Raw genomic sequence first — 6,944 nt, forward strand, 5'->3', positions numbered from 1 at the left:
CGGACCAGACTCCGCGCGGGGAAGCAGGATCCGGGTCCACCGGGCCTGCCGGACACCTCCCAGGTGGTAGTGGCGCGGGTCCGCTTTCCAAATGGGCGTCCCCCGCGGCCCGCGCCCCGCCCTGCGCGCGCTCACACTTACATCTCCACTTAGGCACCGAAAGGCTCCAGGGACCTGGTCTTCCGGGGTGGACGCGGCTGTCCCGGCACTGGACCCCGCCAGGAATCTGGGCACTTAGACTCGTCTGGCTCCGACCGGCGGCGGAGGGGAAACTCGGCCGGAGAGCCGGGACTCCAGGAGGATCCCTGTTACATTTGAATGTCTATCCGCTGCTTCCCCACCCCGCCCACGTTGTCACCTTCCTCTCCTCTGCCCTGCGGATTCCACACCCCACCCAGCGCGCTCACCGAATTCTGACTTTAAACCCAAATGTGGTCAGGCGTGTTTGGGGCTAGGTCACAGCCAGCAGGCGCTCTAGCCTTCGCTAAAGCAGCTGCAAATGGGCATCGCTGTGCCGGGGGAGGGGACCCCACCTCGGTCCAACCGAGGTGAGGTCACGCTTTCTATAGTTGTCCCCAGGCGAGGTATGTGGCATCCACTGACCTTGGCCCTTCCCCACGGTCACCTGAGACACAGACATTTAAGGTGGGCAATTTAACGAGGTGATAACGAAGTGAAAATGGCCTAGTAGTCTCTTGAATTTGAAAGCCCTGATTGAAGCTTTTTTTAGAAAGAGAATTTTATGAATAGGTTACCCTCATGGAATTTTGTTACCAGTAATAACCCCTGAATGTTAATTGGTCATAATTACCTTGTTAAAAGTCTTGTAAGACCCCTCCAAGTTCTAAGAGTACAAGGGAAAGAATGTTTCTGAGGTTTACAACTGGGCGGGAAACATCATATTACTTTCTGCATTAGGTTATACATTAGCATACTTGTTGAATTGAATTTTCCGCTTTGGAAAGATTTTAATATCTTTCCAATTCCCAACTCTTCTCTGGAAATTTAAAAAGGGGCGATGGGAGGACTGGTGATGTGCATGCCACAGATGGAGATGGAAAAGCTGCCCAGGACATGTTGACATTAAAAAAAAAAAGTTAACATCCCGCCCCCCCCCTCCATACTTTATGATATTAGGAGCAGTATGATGGCAAAAATTACTCTTAGAACATCTGTTCCTTCCAATGGGAGGATTTTTTTCCTGCCAAGAATTTATGAATTTTATATAGGAGCTTGGTTCTGTTTGGGGGTGGGGATTGGGGGAAGGCAGGAAGCAAGCCAAAGTAGCATCCTCCTCAGCATGGAAGTCAGTAATACTTTGCTCCTGACATGTAGATGGTTCTAGAAGCTGCGGGTGGGGCAACAGTCACCCTTCAGAAGGACAAGGCTGAGAACAAAAAATTCTAAACTGCCATCCTTGGTTTAAAGTGAGTAGAACAATATAAGGAAAGGTCAAGGCCATAGGACTTGAAGACAAGACACCCATTTATGGGAGGCCTAATCCTTTTTTAGAGAAGAAAGGAGAGAGTTTATTATTGAGCTAAACCTCACTAACTCGTATCAGTTCATTTCAAATGTTCCTTTCATTTTCACATTGGCCAGATAAGTGGTCACTTATTCATCTCAAAAACTTCAGTCAACGCCTTCATCTGCAGGCAATTGTCTTTTGCCTTTGCTTAATTGAACCTAAGGACTCCAAGGTTTATCTTTCTAAAACCGCCAGTGGGATGCTCAGAAAAGCCGACTGGATGAATAGGACACTAAATGGATTAGCAGTTGAAACATTAATGAGTCTCTTTTGACTCAAAGCAAGTTTATCTAAGTAGATTTCCAATGGTCTCTACTTCTGCAATCAAAAGAATTTTCTGTTCTTGAGAAGGTGTGTATATCCAGCATGAAGGAAGTCACCTTTTTATTTTCAAGTAGACCATTTTAGGTTCTTGACCCCTAAGTGGAATGTTTTTTGTTTTTGTTTTCTTAACTCAGGGGACTTCAGGGGAACATGAAAAAAAATCCAATCTATTTAAGTATCAAGAATTTAAATTGTTCTTGTTTGACAGTGAGAGAGGAAAAAAACAACAACAACCAACATCAAGAGTTTGCTACATTCATTTTAGTCCACAAATATTTATTGAGCACCTATTATATACCAGGCACTTTTTTAAGGCATTGTGCCGCCTATTATTCTAGAGAGGGGCTAGATAATAAATGGATCCAGTGTGTGTTACATCTCAGGTAATAAGTACCATGAGGGAAAATGAAGCATATTCTAAAGATACAGAATAACAGGGATAGGGTAGTATAGCTCGTTTAGTGTGATCAGGGAAGGCTGCTCCAAGGAATTGACATTGAGTGGTCCTTTTAGAATTTTCTCAGTGCAAATATACCCCAAACACAAAAACTTAGATTTATTTTACCAAGTTGGCTCTATAAAGGCTTTCCCTCTACTGTTATAGGCTTTCCCCACTCCCATTAACTTCTGAACATTCTAATGTGTGTAGAGAGTACATGGCTCAAGAACACAGGACTGGTGGAATCAGGTTTAAATCTCAGCTTTGGCACTCTGGTTTTGTGATTCAGGACTGGTTACATGAGATCTCTTTGCCTCAGATTCCTTATCCTTAAAATGAGAATAATATTGCCTACATTATAGGGTTATTGTGGGGACTAAATGAGAAAAATGCATGTAAAATACTGAGTATAAGGATAGCATGTAGTAAACCTTAATAAATATTAGCTCTTATTTATTATTGTTTATCAAGTAATTTTAATAGAGCATGGTAGTTCATTCTAAGGACATACTAGGCCTTATTAACTAATGCCCTACTTACTGTTGGCCGGAAAGAATTGGATATAAGCCTACCTCAGACTAACCCTCAGGTCGTGCTGAGCAAGTCGTCTATGGCCTCATGTGCAGGCCGAAGATGAGGGTCTGGAAAAGTCTTAGGTTGGAATGAGGTTCTGCAATGGCATAATTGTGGAAGATTGGGGCCTCACAGCTTTCTTATTTGAGCAAAGGAACCTTTAGGTGGCATGTTCTTTGGAACTCCTTCCAGCCCTGTCATTCATTTGTTCCTTGAATCCTAACTGGCTCTCACACTATGCACCCCCATGCTCTGAAGAGCCTTCCCTGTTTCTGAGATCCGAGTCATTTTTTCATGCCCTTTGACACATGCGCAGATTTATTTTAGGTTGAGATCTCGTTTAGGGGAAAAGGGATTCTCTTTAGATATTGGTAGCATTTCAGAGAATCTTGGCAAAGCAGTTTGGAAGATAGTGAAGAGGCAATGTTCCCATGGGATGTGATTGAAAATGTGGACTCAAAATACCACACCCCAAGGTGCCACACCTTTAGGCTGACTTCCTCTTCTGCATGCTCCATTCAGGGGGCCTCAGAGTGTGTGATCTTCAGCAAAAGATACATACTTTCTTAGGCTTCCTTCCAATTGGCCCAACTATCAAAAGGGCTGTTAGTTTTTATTCTAATTGAATACGTGTGTCAAGTGCTTTGGAATCAGTGAATGAAATATCTGGGAAGAAAAGCGAAGGCTTATTTACTTTTGATGATTTTAGAGAGGATCTCGGGATGCTATGATGCAGAAATGAATTGCCTTTTCTTGAGTCATTATCTAAACTGGAGCATACGGGAATGTGGTGTATTTTCAATAGAATGACAGATAAGACTACTTGTTTCTATTAGAAAGAGAGGTGGGTTAGTACAGTCTTGTCCGATAATTTCCTGTGTCTCAAACAGATTCCCAGTTTAGATAAAAAACAAACACACACATTCCAAAGAGGTGAGGAGCAGATAATCCCCCCAAACGAAGTTAGCTTTACTTTATTTGGGAGTGGGATGTGGCAGAAAGTCTAAGCTTAGCAGTCAAGTAGATCTGAGTTCTGATCATAGCAGTGTAACCTTGGGCAAGTCACTTGACTACTCCAGGCCTTAGTCTCCTCCACTACAAAATGGGTATGATAGCATGATAACAAATTCTTAAACATATAACAAAGTTCTTGGCATACCATAGGTGCTCAGTGAACGTGAATACTTTCCATCTACCTCCAGCTCACTCGACCAGCAACTCCAAGTCCAGGTTCCAAGTACATTCATCTTGACACACAAGAAATATTTTCCTGTAGTCAATGACAGTAAAGATGTGAGCAACTGAAGAGTTAAAAAGAAAACAAACAAACAAATAAACCACGTGTCCTAAACCTACAATCTAAAAAATTGTCCCTGGTCACGCAGTTTCTATTCTAGGTTTTATGCTGCCAATCTGGGAACATTGTCAAAGCAAATGTTAGTTAAAAATTGTTTACCAAGGGACAGGTTGTTAAATATCATGTACAGCTGAGAGTATTGTTATCACAAACCTAAAATAATTTTTCTCAAGCCTTTATTTATAAAGGAAGACATTGGACGGGAGCATTCAAATATGTTCTGAGGCAGTCAGAGGATTTTTTTTTCTTTCAGTTCTTTTTGTATATCCAGCATCTGATCAGACCTCTGTAGTGCTTTATTTGGGGGTGGGGGTGGGGGAGTGCCAAGCATTCTAATTAAGGAAATAAATGAAACGTGTGTGTACCTATACCTGCAAGTTATTTGTCAATTGCTAAAGATTACTGACTGGCTCCGTATTGCTGGAGCCCAGGTAGACTCCACCACTGATACCAAAAACCAGTCTATCACACTTCCTTAATCAGTGCAAACATTCGGCCAAGCAGTTCTATCAAATTTTTAACAAACAGTATCGGTTGTATATCTGGACGAGAAAGTGAAAATAGAGGGAGAACTCTAAACCTGGAAGAGGTCATGTGTTTTTAAATGCAAATTGAGATCCAAACATTAAACAATAGTCACCTTCTAATCCTTTTACAAAGATACAAATTGCAAATCAGACTCCCAGGCCAGAGTGGCTTTGCCTAACAAAGTCTTTAATGCAAAGAATCTCTTAGGCAAAGCCTCCTGTTTCCCCAGACTTCGGCACCAAGGGAAACTTATGAAGTCAGTTATGCTCCCTAGCTATAAAGTTCGTTGTGCCTAAAACAAAATCAGTAGGTCGAATATATGGTGACGGAAGGAGATTTGACTTCGGGTGGTGAACACACAATGCAATATACAGATGATGTATTATAGAATTGTATATTTGAAACCTATATAATTTTATTACCTAATGTCATCTCAATAAATTTAATGAAAATTTTTTTAAAAAAAAATCAGATTGTCCCCCTAGTCTAGATATGTAAACTCCAAATCATAGAAATCCACCTTGGTTTGCAGCTTAAGTTCTATTTTGCCAGAATTATTAATTCCAACAGAAGTACGTGATCTTTTGTTGAATAAGGCCAAAACATTCATGCTAAACCTGAATAACACGTTTTACATGCTTTAACACGTACTTGATAAACACGTTGGATGTATCTAAAATAATAAGCAATCAAGAAAACTGTAGAGGGGAAAAATGGTATATGTGGTTGTAGTTAGTGTGGTTGAGTCTCTCCAAGAAATATACCATCACTTTTCCAAAAGAGGTAAACTATTTTTTACCAGGGCTAGGATGCTGATTTTCATTTAAGTTTTTTATACTCCTTCTGGAGCAATTGTACCAGGAAAAAGTATCTGTAGACCTGCATATTATATATACTTATTCATCTTTGATCCCCACCCACCTTTGCACACAGAGGCTGGTAAGGTAGGACCTTGAGCATATTATATATATTTTAATGGAACTGCACGAAAAGAGAAAGCAGAACAAAGACAGAATCATGTTTTCACACTTTTATGGAATGGCTCTTGTGTTCTCTTTAGAGGGGCACAGTGGAGCGTGAATAGAATCCTTTTTTAGGTGGCTGGTAACAACACTACAGAAACACTATAGAGAACAATGAAATATGTTTTTAGATATCAGAGCACAATGTTACATTGAAATTAAAATTTTTCTTTTAAAACTACCCATTTTTGTATGGTGTTTAAAAATTTTTTAATTCCCCTCTAACTTCCCTTGGTTTCCCTGGATATAGCCGTCAGCTGTTGACCTCTTAAGTGAGACCTAGGCACTGGTTGGTCTTCGGATCTTGACTTTGATGTGACCTTGGCCCACTTGATGTGACCGATGGGTGATCCTTCCTCATTTGGGCAGACTGGCCCAGCCAGGATCCTAGAGTGGAAAGTGACTTCTTTAAGCTTTTAAAGTGTGATTAAACAAACAAACAAACAAACAAACAAACCTTCATTGTTTGTCATACATTTAAATTTTTGCCCTTGCAAGGAGGCACGTAGGCTACCCAAAGAGAGGGATAAAATATTTCCTTTTTCAAATTCTGGCTTCCTGAAGGCCATGCCCAGTGGTTCCCTAACTGCTTCCTGGGTATCACCTGATACCTATCTGCCTCCCCTAATATAATATAAACCCCCCCAAATAAACAAAAGTTTTTCCAAAATCAATGCAAAGAATCACCTGACAAGGAAGAGGCCTCTAAAAAGAGACATCAGGATTTGAGACTAAATAAAGTAATTTATTCAATTAAATCCAGTAGCTATGGAAATTCAAGGGCACATAAGGAAAGCTCCCAGGGCCCTTCAGAAGCTCATGTCTGTTGGAAGAGCCAGACTCATAAAACCTTATAATATATAAGGATACGAAGTTAATGAAAGACCTGAATCAAGTGGAATGGAGGAGGCTTTTTAAGAGCCAGGCTTTGAAGGATGTATAGGAGCTTGTCAGGGGACTATGGGTCTTCCCAGAAGCAGCAGAGGCCAACATCTGCAAGCAAAAGCTGAAAGACTGAAACAGGCATGGTGGTATGTTGGAGGTCGAGAATAGTTTAGTTTACCATGGCCCGTACGCTTAAGAAATGATTGGATACTTAAAAAGAAGATATTGAACAAGTAGCTGGGGGCCACAGTTGGAAGAGTAACCATATTAAATCTTCACCCACTAGGC

Source organism: Pteropus alecto, unplaced genomic scaffold (assembly GCF_000325575.1).
Source record: "Pteropus alecto unplaced genomic scaffold, ASM32557v1 scaffold111, whole genome shotgun sequence".
Lineage (NCBI taxonomy): Eukaryota > Metazoa > Chordata > Mammalia > Chiroptera > Pteropodidae > Pteropus > Pteropus alecto.